This window comes from Rattus norvegicus, chromosome 3 (genome assembly GCF_036323735.1).
Source record: "Rattus norvegicus strain BN/NHsdMcwi chromosome 3, GRCr8, whole genome shotgun sequence".
In the NCBI taxonomy this organism is placed as follows: domain Eukaryota; kingdom Metazoa; phylum Chordata; class Mammalia; order Rodentia; family Muridae; genus Rattus; species Rattus norvegicus.
Window position 1 is genome coordinate 78154864 of NC_086021.1, and position 13382 is coordinate 78168245.

General features: G+C 43.2%; 1 long non-coding RNA gene and 2 pseudogenes across 6 annotated transcripts in view; 1 reads left to right on the top strand and 2 right to left on the bottom strand.

The window, feature by feature from the left end:
- Window positions 1–8239, top strand: LOC134486109 (jupiter microtubule associated homolog 1-like; annotated as a pseudogene).
- The window catches only part of LOC108350397 (uncharacterized), a 75563-nt gene that overhangs the window by 34812 nt on the left and 27369 nt on the right, over window positions 1–13382 (bottom strand). The gene's annotated exons all lie outside the window — the stretch shown is intronic.
- Window positions 4596–13382, bottom strand: part of LOC134486108 (large ribosomal subunit protein uL6-like) — a 33613-nt pseudogene continuing 24826 nt past the window's right edge.

Sequence of the window (13382 nt, forward strand, 5' to 3'; positions counted from 1 at the left end):
GTTGCCCTGTTTCTCCTGGCTTTGGCCTCCTGTGTACTAGGATTACAGGTCTTGTGCCACAAAGTCTGTTCCAATTATTTTTGAGATTACAATATAATTACATTATTTCTACCCTAAAGACAACCTGGAATGAAGTTGGCACTGTTGGATATATGTCAAATACAATGCCACATTTGAATCTTTAAAATGTAACTCCTGGACCAGGGATGTGACACAGCTGGTAAAGAGGTGGCCTTGCAAGTGCAGGACCCTGAATTCAGAGAGCTCCAGGCCAGTGATAGACCCTGCCCTAAAAAATAATAATACAAACAGTACTTGAGGAATGATGCCTAAAATTATCTTCTGGCCTATCTGAACACCTGCACACATACACACACACACACACACACACAGATAAATACATACATATACACACATAACACATATATAATATGCATGCATATACACATATACATACACATACATATAAACATACATACATACACAAACATATATACATACACACATATACATACACATAAACATATATACATACATGCATATATACACATAGATATATACATACATATACATGCACATACATGCATGCATGCATCATATATACACATGCATACATACACCTACATGTATACATACACATACACACATATACATACATGCATATATACACACATACACACATACATACATAAAAACAACTCCATTTGCATCGCGTCTCAGCCAGCCACTCTCCAAACACACCCTCAGAAAGGAGAATGCTTAGCAAACTAAGTGAGACATGTTTGTCCCATTTATACGAGTCATAACTTTGCAATGCTTACCAGGTAGGTGTTTTCCCTCCTTTGACATTTAAGATTCTAAACGTAGCCTAGATGACTCTGTGTCAAAGGCCTCCTCCCTCAAATAAAACAAGCACTGTATGAATCATTAACACAGCATGAAATCTAGATGTGGAAATGTAAATTCATAAATATCCAATGAAAAAGGCAAGGAAAAAGAAACCTGGATGTGAAGTTTCACGCCTGTAACCCAAGCATTTGGGAGGCAGAGGCAGGAGGACTGCAAGTTCACAAACAGTATGTGCTGTATACATAGCAAAGACCCTGTTCTCAAAAGACAAAAAGTAAACAAAGCACTATGAAAAGAAAGGATTATATGGTTACATTAGGTAACACCACCCCCCAACCCGCAGTAACTATATCTGGCTTCTTAAAAGCCCTTCTCAGCTCTTGATGAACATAACTTGGGGAGCTGGGGTACAGCTATGGTGAACAGTCACCTTAAGCCAGTGGCTTTCCAGTTCATTGTCTCATACTCAGTAATAATATGGAAACAGAGTTAGCAAGAGGAATAGGTTTTCAAAGGTAAAGTAGAAAAGACCTCCTGAGAGTGATACTGAGTTCAGTGGTTTTTGTAAGACTTACAGTGGGAAGTGGAGGGACACTTCGTGGCATAATCTTTATTGTGATTGGTCATCCTCAGCTCATCACGGGCCGAACACCATCAGGAGAGTGGTCACTTTATCTACTCTCTCTTCCAACTCACAATATTCATTTGGTAGCCTATTAACTGAATCATTTTCTATGCGACCAGCTCACAGTCCACCATGGGCCCTGCCCTTACTTCCTGCCTTATCAGGGCCCTGGCTGTGACCCAAAGAACAAACTGTCAGCCTCTCATTTTAGGGCCCTTGCCATTTTCTTTCCGAGCAGGGTTTCAGGGTGCACTGAATATGACCTTTGCCCTCCTTGTCCTGAGGCCAGGAAAACTTAAGGTTCATAGGGAGGCAGGTGTAAACAGAAGACCAAAGTGCACTGTTAATCGGGAACTGAGAGCACCAGTTAGGGAACCCAAGAGGAGGTGGATGTTCTTCCTGGCAATGACTTGAGAGAGTCTCAGATAATGATCTGCCAGAGGACACCTGCTCAGGACAAGTATAAACAGGTTGAGTTCCACAGCTCACCAAGACAGAAGCCAAGTTAGAAGGAAGAAAAACATCTGCACCAAAACAAAGAAACAAAAAAGAAAAAACAAAACCCAGGTGCGAAAGGAACCTAAAATGTCTCCAGAAAAAAAAGGAGAAACAGGGCAACAGGCTTGGAGAAAGAGGCTGAGACCATCCTGTTGACAGGGAATGAATGCAGCTGGAGGGAGCACAAGAGCAGGGCCCGCACAGGCCTGCTTTGTAAAGCTCTTTGTAAAGCTACCAGTGGGAGGGGAGCAGGGGAGAGCCTGAGAGTAGGGCCCTGGGCCACTGAAAAGCTTCTGTATAGCTTGAAGAGCCAAGAAGGGCCTGAGGTATCTTGGTTTTGAAGATAGAAAAGACTCACCAGGCAACATATAACCCACTGGTGACCTTGAGGATGTGGTCTCCAAGAAAAGAGGTCAAAATCTTTCTATAAAACATTGACAAGAGAAATAAATTACGCCGCAAGGTCATGGGGGCAACATTGATAGTTTCTTACTGAACTGAGGTATGAGGGAAGAGACCATTAAACACAATAGAACTTTTATGGGACTGGCCAGAGATCAAGAAGAATTCTAAATCTCTTTCCCATATTAATCCCTTATTCCCCACAATCTCATGAAGTAGACCCCATCCCACCCCACTTATCAAGGTATAAGGTGAAGCTTAGAGAGGTGAGCTGTCCCCATGATCAGCCAGCAGGGATGACCCCAGCAGGGATTACACAGCTTTACTTAGCTTTACTGTCACTCACCCTGAGGCATGCTGGATGGAGCCAAAGAGAAAGTTGGTTGACACAATGGTGAGCATCTTCCTCAGAGACCGTAGGAGATAGGGAAAGTTAAACAATGTGGAATGAGGAGAATGATCTTCTGTGAATTCCCATTGGTGTTCAGCTTCTACAGACACAGACAGGCAGAGTCTACCTGTCTACAATTTTACCAGCACGACCAGGAGGAGCGCCAGTCATCACCAAATAAGGCCAGGCTTGGATGGTGGGAGGACGAGAACTCACTGGTTCAATCTCAGACTTGCATCTACCTCTGTGGCTTGAATGTGTCCCTCAAATTTCATGCATTAACACTTAATGTCCAAATGCCTATGTTCATGGTAGTTAGAGATAATTGGGTTGAGTACCCTCCTCGTGCATGAATTAATATATCAGTGGAGTGATGGATTAATGTTATGGAAGGAGTGCTTTTCTTTCTTTTTTTCTTTCTTTTTTTTTTTGTACAAAATCAAGCTTTCTCTGACATGCCTGTTCTATCTTCCCATGTCTGCCACAACATGATGTAGCAAGAAATTCCGTAGGAAACAAAAGCTAGGTGCCATGCTCTTAGGCTTCCCAGCTCCCAGAACAGTAAACTAAATTAAACTGTTTTGGTGAAGTACATAAGGTCTAGTGTTTGTTATAGCAATAAAAATAAACCAAGACGCTAACCTTTGTGAAATCTATTGAAAATTACAAGACTATCTCCTCTTAAGAAAGAATAAAGCAAAAAGTAAATGTATCCCACCATTCTGGGACTCCCAAATATCAACTTAATGGACAGCACACACCTTTAATCCCAACACTTGGAGGTAAAGACAGGTAGAGCTCTTTGAGTTCAAAGCCATCCTAATCTACATAGTGAATTTCAAGATAGCCAAGGCTACATGGAGAGACCCTGACTCAAAGGAAATCAATTTAATGGTTTCACAGATGGTGAAAAGGAGTGTATAGAGCTGGGGTTAGAGGTGGATCTAAAACAACCACCCAATATGGATTCTCCCCAGCCCCGTGGTGAAACTGTCTTCAGGCCACTTGTGAAACAAGTGTGCTAAGAGTGACAGCAGCCCTTCTGCTCTCACAGACTGGACATATTTTGAAGTGTGAGTGATTGATATTACATCTGATCAGGATTTGCCCTGACCTCTCTGGAAGCCCCCTAATGATGAGTGTACCTATGAGACTTGAGTGCAGCCTGGACCTCCAGGGCATGGCCTACAGTGGCCACACTTCACTGTCCCTCCTGCCTTGTGCCACTCAGTGTCAAGGCTGGTGTTCTCTACCTCCAGCTCTTCAAATGCCTGGCAACTTTCCTGTACCTTAGAGAAATTGGCAAGAAGCATCTTGGAACAAATGGGCTTCCATTTGGAGCCCAGAAAATATTTTCTGGAGGAAGAAGAGCATCCCCTCACTGGGCACCAGCCTTGGTATATCTTGGCCCATCATGAATGCTCCAGGTCAGTGAGAAGAAAGGGACGTTGCACCACCCTCACGCCTGGTACCTGAGGAGGCCAGTAGATAGCTGCAGTGATAGCTGGTTGTGAGCAGTCCTGTAGGGGAAGGGAATCATCCAGGTCCTCTGCAAGAGCAGCCAATGCTCTCAACCACTGAGCCATCTCTCCGGCTCCCACGTGCACAATATTTCCCTAATGACTCACAGAATAACCTCAAACAAAATGGTCAGAACTTTCATTCACTGCTTCTTTGGGCCTCAGATGAACAAGAAATCACAGTGGTGACACCAACAAAGGTCTCTCTACCTGGTAAAACACAGCTGGGAATATGAGCTTAGTCATACCATGACACTAACTATAGTCTGGGATGCTGAGTTCTTCATTTCGCTGAGAGTTATTTAGTAGATTCTCTCTCTCTCTCTCTCTCTCTCTCTCTCTCTCTCTCTCTCTCTCTCTCTCTCTCTGGAAGAGGGACTTGGTACACAGGATGCCAGGTCTGACTTTATGTAAATATGCAACCCATACTCCATATTACTCAACCCCAGCTAACTTAGTTTTTCCTGAAAACAAGTCCTCATTGCTTGTACTCACTTACACATGCACACACAGGTATGGGTGCCTATACATGGGCAAGTATCCTTCCTATACACTGTACATTCACTTCTCAAGCTTCCAGGCGTGTTCATCAAGACATTACCATAGGAATTGCTATCATGGACTCCTGACCCTTCCACAGACAAACACACCACTGATTCATCCCACTTCCCAGCTTCTGACCTGTCAGTGAACTCTTGGGATGGTTGTGTTATTTTAATAGTTACATTTATTTCTGTGGGGGTTTTAATCATTTTGTTTATTTTTTTATTTTAGTGATCTCATTTTTACTTAAGAGCTTTTGGAGTTCTGCAGTTGCCTCGGTGGTCATGAACTGCTCTAGAATAGATGTGGCCTCTTCCCATGCTGCAGTGGTAATGGTGTCCCCAACCCGGCAAACCTGCCTTTTGTGCTGAAGGAAACACTCATGGTGGGAATAATTTTGTTCATCTCACTGACTTTTCTCCCATTCAAACCAGAGCTTGTTCAGTTGGCCAGCAAATGACATTTAATGCTACAAAATCAACATCAGCAAAATGTGCTTCAATATCAAATATTATCTCTAATGAGTCAGTTATCCAGGATACCACTTGCCAACAACTTCACTGGAAATGTTTGGACAAGAGCCGGCCAATTTGCCTTGGTATACACATTTCCTCTGAACTATTTTCATTGTGTCTGTCTGTCCGTCTGTCTGTCTACCCACCCATCTAGCTGTGTTTGTTGAAATCAGCTGTGTAACCTAAGCTGTCCTAGCATTTGCTATGTAGCCCAGACTGGCCTCAAATTCACAATTCTCTTTCAGATTCCAAAGGTTGGGATTACAGGAAGCAACCATCTTGCTGGGCTCCTCTTATAACTAATGACTACACTCAATTTGAAGTGCAGTTCTTGACTATTTGTTCCTAGTTATACTGAGGTAACTTGGGGGTTAATATGAGGAAAACCTGAACCCAGCACTGCTGAGACCCAAGTCTTGACTGGAAATGTGAGTCTTTAAATTTTTGTAGAGCTATATAGATAGCTGAGGAAGATTTTCCTCTGCTTTTGAGACTATTTTCTCCTTCTTCTTGTACAGAAAAGGTCAGAGTTAGAGAAATATCTGTATGCTATCCATGAGAGATGGCAGACTCTCCCCAACTTCCACAGCAGCACAAGGAGTTCTGACCTGCAACTGTTGTGTAGAATAACCTGATGGATTCAGGACAGAGTTCTGTCACAGCTGCCCTGTGACACCTAGAGACAGATTTGTAGATATCCATTCTGTTGCTTCCCTATCCTGACATTTCTTCTTCATATAAGGATGTGCTCAACTCTCCTTTTCCCCCACCCCTCCAACACTGCTGCATGAGCCTGGTTGACTGACTCATACAGGAGACTGTGAAACTTAACCCTAGGAAGTTGGGCAAAGCCGTGCAATGCCTTCTGGTGTCTTCTGGTCAGTGAGCTGTGCAGGGAAGGGAGTCATTCCTAAGGGGAAGCACAAAAGAGCCCATGTGAAATCCAAGGTAATCAAAAGCCAGCTCACCTAGACTGTGAGGAAGCTGGATCAAGGGACCTCTTCAGAAATGTTCTTCCAAGTGACAGTGTGAAGCAGAACCTGCTCACATATGTGCAACAGGACACAGGATCCGACAATGGCCGTGTAAATGCACTGGGTTGGGGGCTTTTTGCTTTGGAGTTTCCCAGTGAACTAGGGACTTCATCTATTTCTGCATCTTAGCTACCTGAACCAGGCATTTCCATCAGAGCATCCTATGCACCAGCCTGCAAGCCTTTCCCAGGTTGGAGGTGGACACACATATCTAGTCAAACAGGTCAAAATTCCTCCAAGATGCCTGGTCCTATCAAGACAAGCCACCCCCAACCATCTCAGCAGCTCTCTCCTGCTCTTTCAAACACCTTTGTGGGCATCTTGGAAAACACTTGCTGTTAAGCCTCAGTCCTCCAGGATGTGCTTCCAGGCCCTTCCTACAGGAAGCTCAAGGGCCAGCTCTCTCCAAATATTAACTGACAAAAAAATCCAAGACCTGCCTGGGGACACATCAGAGACACTACTTTCTCTACTGCTGTCCATAAGCAAATGCTGATATTTCTGTGTTTTCTTTCTCCCCTCCCATAGAACGCAGCCACTATCCACTGAGGTTAGGATCTCAAATTCACCCTGGGTTACAAGGATGAGCTCATGTGTTATACACCGGGTCCCAAGCAAAGCCCCCACCTAAAACGTACCCATGCCACATTCCCCAGGGTTTCTGTGTCTTCGGGTTAAGCTGGCCCTTCTGATATTTTTATATTTGAACTCATGCCTAGGAAAAGGAGTTTTTGCAAAGATGAAATAAAAAAAATTTAATTAAAAGCAGATGACAGAGACAACTGTCACTGAAAGTAACCAGAGCGTCTCCTCCTCCGACCATGATTCACTGAGAAGCAAGGGTTCTAACTAAGTTTCACTGCCTTTTCCAGAAGATATACTTTGTCTGAGCTGCCTAAGGGTTCCACTGGGAAGTCACGCTTGCTATTCTTGCTTTGCCATTCACCCTTGCAGAGTGAAGGTGGGGCAGGGCCAGAAGGGAATCTCTGTGTTGATCTTCACATTATCAGAGAGCCTGGTATGAGGGGAGGGGTTCAGGCCTAGGAGGTGACTGCTTGATGTTTTCTTTGAGATTGTTGTTGTTGTTGTTGTTTGGGTTTTTGTTTTGTTTCTTGTAAATTTATTTATTTTTATTTTATGTGTACGGGTGTTTTTTCCTGCATGTGTCTGTGCACCTCGTGTGTGCAGTGCCCAGGAAGGCCATAAGACAGCATCAGATTTCCTGGAACTGGAATTATAAAACAGTCATGAGCAGCCATAAGAGTTCTAGGAATCAGGCAGAAGCACATGGAGCCTGGCTGTTTGAGCTTGTAGAGTCATCTTCGTCGGTTGGTCCCAGTTCCCCCTCAGCGTTTTCAGGGCCAGCCTACCTCGCCCCCTTGCGCCATGACCACTACCACCACCTTCAAGGGTGTGGACCCTAACAGCAGCTCCCAGGTTTTGCGGCCTCCAGGTGGTGGGCCCAATTTTTCATTAGGATTTGATGAGCCTACAGAACAGCCTGCGAGGAAGAACAAGATGGCTTCTAACATCTTTGGGACACCTGAAGAAAACCCCCCATCTTGGGCCAAGTCAGCAGGTGCCAAGTCTAGTGGTGGCAGGGAAGATTCGGAGTGGCCTAGAACACAGAGAACTCATTCTTCTGAAGCAAGCTCTGGAGATTTCTTAGACCTCAAGGGAGAAGGTGATATGCGTGAAAATGTGGACACAGACTTCCAAGCCAACCTGGCACGGACGGAAGAGAAGCGGTGCCCGCTGCTCCTGTGCCCAGCCCAGTGGCTCCAGCCCCAGCGCCATCCAGGAGGCACCCTCCCGGCGGCAAGTCCAGCCTGGTCTTGGGTTAGCCTCTTCTGTTGGAACTCTGTCCTGTTTGTTTTTTCCATGCTTGTGAGCTGCACAACGTGAGCCTGACTGTACATCTTTCGGATTTGTTTCATTAAAAAAGAAGCACTTTTTTTAAAAAAGAGTTCTAGGAATCAAACTTAGACCATAACTACTGAGCTGTTTCTCCACCCCCTGACCAAGCTTGATGAGAACCTAGTTTTACCTTCCAGCTGCTGAGTCCAGCGTCTCAGCTGCCCTGGTGTTTACATAAACTGAGAGCTGCTTCTGGTGAGCAGCTCCTGCCTTGTGTGTTCTGTGCCTCAGGACCTTGGGAACAGTAGGCATCACAGATACAGACAGAAATTCATGCTAACTGCTTTTCACTCCTTCCTCTACACAATCTTAATTGTGTAGTTTCCTCCTTCCCGAATATTTTATGCTTGGTTTTCTCTCTTAATCAAATCTAGCCTTTAGCATAGTCTTCTAACTAAGATAGTTTGTTGAAGATCATTTTGTTAACTCTGAAAGAAGGAAGGAAGGAAGGAGAGAGAGAGAGAGAGGAGGAAGGCAATGGGGAAAGGAAGAGAGGGAGGGAAATTATAAATGTAAATATTTTTATTCCCTTAGATAAAGTGATGAGATGAGAGCCATCCCTAAGATTTACAAATACAAGGCTTGGGCTGAGCCCACAATGTTTCTAACTATCTCTAGTCTATGCCTGGACCTAGCCGAAATAGTCAACGGGAAAACCATGACTGGGTAAGTAAAGATGATTATAGGAAAGGCAAAAAGAAGAGGGGTTGGGGATTTAGCTCAGTGGTAGAGCGCTTGCCTAGCAAGCACAAGACCCTGGGTTCGGTCCCCAGCTCTGAAAAAAAGAAAAAAAAAAAAAGAAGAAGAAGAGGCAAAAGATAAGATATTGGAGGGCTGCTGGTGAGTACCTTTTCTCAGTATCTTTTAAAGGCAAGCAACAGAAAGTATGACCAATTCCCAGGAAGATAAACAATGACCATAAATGCTTCTGTACCAAGTTTATGCTACACTGTATCTATGTTTGACTAAGGTCATTTCCTTCAGGCTAGAACAGTCTCTCAAGAACTATGCATAAGTGAAGGAACTTGGCAGGGTATAATGCACATCTTAATTAAAAACAAAGACAGATGTTGGCAGACTCATTCATAATTAATCGCAAATAAGAAGTCAGTCAAAGTTAACTCCAAAGTGCTCCCAACATGTACCCTTTTTTAAATCTATACAAGTCAAAGCTGTATAGAAGCTTTGTGCCTTTCTTAGGTGTCCCCTCAAGAAGTATAGACCTGGGGACTAGAGAGATGGCTCAGTGGTTAAGAGCACTAATTGTTCTTCCAGAGGTCCTGAGATCAATTCCCAGCAACCATATGGTAGCTCAAAACCATCTGAAATTGGATCTGATGCCCTCTTCTGGTGTGTCTGAAGACAGCTACAATGTACTTATATAACTAAAATAAATAAATCTTTTTTTTAAAAGAAAGAAAGGAAGGAAGGAAGGAAAGAAAGAAACTGAAGAATAGGGTTGGGGATTTAGCTCAGTGGTAGAGCGCTTGCCTAGCAAGCACAGGGCCCTGGGTTCGGTCCCCAGCTCCGAAAAAAAAGGAAAAAAAAGAAAAAAGAAACTGAAGAATAGACCTTACCTGTCATTGGCATATGAATCCTAACATTCATGCCCTGTCTTTGGTTGATCTACATCTAAGAGAATATCAACATGCCTTTTTTTTTTTATATATATAAGAGGCACTTTACCCGTTATGGAGCAGAAAGTTGTGTCTGTCTTGGGTTGCTATCTGAAAACACAGCTCTTACCCATCATTGGCACGCAAATAATTTCTGGCCTGTCTTAGGTTGAGAAGATTTTCAATATGGTCTTACCCATCATTGATTACCAAGTTCTGCTAGGAAGATGTTGGAGACTGAATTTATGTAACTCTGCTTTGACATCTATAAAAACTTGAGGATTCCTCTCATAAGAAAGGTAACAGATGTGCCATAAAAATTATCATAAAGGCTGGAGAAATGGCTCAGTGGTTAAGAGCACTGACTGCTCTTCCAGAGTTCCTGAGTTCAATTCCCAGCAACTGCATGGTAGCTCACAACCATCTGTAATAGGATGCTCTCTTCTGAAGTGTCTGAAGACAACTATAGTATATTCACATATAAATAAAATAAATAAAAAGAATCATAAAGCCAAGTCCTGGTACACCCAATAAAACAGATATAAATGAGGACCATGAAGGAAGAGTGGCCTATAACTTTTTCAGAATATCATTTGCAATGCTAGCAGCTTCAAAAGACAAAGTTCGCATTTCTTAAACTTACAATCTCCTTATGAAGAGCTAACAAAACTAAAGAAATATTAATATTATATGCCAAATACCCTGAAGGTGCCTTTTTACTCTGGTCCAGTTATGCTGGCTCTCATTATACATTTTTGGAATTATACAGGTCCAAACATATGTGGGTTGCCCTGATGCTGTTTGTATTCTGATGTTAATTCTGCTTCCTCAACAGAGGTTGCCCGAATGAGCAGTGGATCATGTATTCAGGTGATCTCATATGAACCTTCTCCCCATTCTAACTGGTCAATAAACGATAGAGCCTGTGATTAGGCAGTGAAGGGAAAATGTGGAACAAGAGGTTTTTGAGAAAAGAGGAAAAGAAGAAGGGAAGGAGGGAGGATGGAAGACGACGAGGAGGAAGCAAAGATGGGGGGGGAAAGACATAGCCAAGAAGAACTACAAATAACAAATGGTCTCATAGTAGGGGAATAAGTTAGTATAGTGTTAGATCTGCCCAATCTAGACATGTAACTTATAAATATAATAACTAGATGGTCTATTTTTTTTATACCCACTTATTGGAGCTGGAAATTACTACAACATTTGGCACCCAATATGGGACTTAAAACCCAACTAACCTAAGATAAAAATACACTCCCTCCCCGCACACACACACACACACACACACACACACACACACACACACACAATATAAACAGCTAGGGCTGTCCTCTAAAGTTGCAGCAGTGTGTACCTTAACTGCTGAGTGGGTCTAGGGGGTCTACAGAGAGCTACTGAGAAGCTCCCTCTCCAACTCCCAAGCAAATTGCAGCAATCTGAGACAGAACCCTACCTCAAGCTGGGACTTAGGCAATACCAGTGCCACAACACTGTTGGGGGTTTCCTGAGCCTAATGAAGAATGAAGGACCCTTGGGCACAACTGCCTGTGAAATAGCTTTCACTGCTGAAAAACCAGCAGTTAACTTTCCAACGCCTTCTTGCAGGCACAGTAGGCTGATCCAGGCCCCTCTGCCCAAACAAGCCTTTCCATGCTCACTTTCCCATATCCCTCACATCTAAATAGGACACAGGACAGGCAGGCCTTTTCTACCAACTGCCAGCACTACAGGCTCCCTGAAATCAGCTGGCCACAACCCAAAGGCAGGAGGGCCCAGAAGCAAACTACAGTGTCCCAAGTCAAACAGCAGAAGAAGACACAGGTACAAGAAGCTCTGGATCAGGTAATAAGAATTATAAATTGATAATAAATAAGTGTGTGTGTGTGTGTGTGTGTGTGTGTGTGTATGTGTGTGTGTGTGTGTGTTTAGATACTAAAGATGAGAAACATAGTAATACCTTTTGGGGTTTGTGAGATGATATTTTGAATGGTTTGACAAGGATGGGCTTTAAGGAAATTGACACTTTGCCAGTTAGCATTAGTACAATGCTAAGTATCTTGGTTTACTACGTCTTCTCAAAAGACAGGACCCGAGATGAAAATCATGAGCCTTAGAAAAGGGGTTAGAGGAAATGCTGGAACTAAAGGTACAGGAATTTAGAGGTCAAGATAAGCAACACAGAGAGGAAAATGAAGGCTGGAGACAGGAGCTGGAGAGGCACTAGAACAAAGGATACAATAATTCACAGAACGGACTAGCATTATATACTGAGGATTGGAAGCAAAGCTTGAAGAAGAACCTTTTAATCAACCAAAATAAAATAGACAGCAGAATATCAGAATTACAATATGAAGAAAAAGTTTAAATGTGGAAGCAGAACCTTAAACAGAGAATACAGGAACTTATGAAACAGTAGGAACAACAAAAGGGAGAGATATGAAGCATGGACACAGACCTTGAGGGAGGAACTCAATTAGGGAAAATATTCAGGTAGGAATTGAAGATAAAATTAGAGCCAAACCAAAGGTTGTTAGAAAACAGACTTTAGTTTATCTGGTTAGTGAAAGATCCCACGCAGAGAGACCCTTTCTAAAGTCGTGGGAAATCGTGGACCCCAGACACAGAGAGACCATTTTGGATGTAATAAGCAAAGGCGAGGTTTATTACGGAGATCTATTACGGGGATCTCCGGGTCAACACGTATCCTGCGCAGGAGACAGAGGTGTCAACCCCGAAGCTCAAAAGTCAGGGGTTTATATAGGGAAGGCTAAGGGGTTTGGCACGGTTACACACAATTGGCTAATTTCTGGCGTGGCTATAAGTGATTGGCTCATTTAAACATGGCAGTGAGATTACAGCACAACAGGAGAGTACGTATTGACTGGAGCATACAGGATTTTAGGAGCTAGGGGCGTATCAGGGTTTGAAGGATATCTGGTTAAGGTGTGACTCTGAGTAAGCTGGGGTCCTGATAACTCAGGCTGATTCCTGCATTCCTTTTCTTTATCTTTATGGTCTGTTAGTCCTAGTGGCAGGGCAGGGCTGACTGGACTTGCTTTTCACAATGTTTAGCCCTGAGTCTGAATTTTGAAACTTATTCTTTCATATTTTTAAACCTTAAATCTGTATAATTTTCCTTTCATTCCCCTCTTCTTCTACTAAGCAATTCTAATCTTAGAATTTTTATATCAAGTCTCGTATTTGGTTTCACCAGTTGTCCTGACTGGTACTGTTGTCTCAGAACCATCAACCGCACAGCACCCACTCGATTTTTAACAAAAGCAATTAACCTGTTTGTCACGCAGGGTCCAAAAACCAAAACCAAGAAAATTATTAGTAATGGCCCAGCCTTATAGCAGAGAGTAGGATAGTCATCCAGGGAGACCAAGTGAACCAAGACTCAAACCAACCTTGTTGAGCATCTCTATCTTTTTGTAGGAGTCAAACCTATTAATTAGTTTCTTTAACA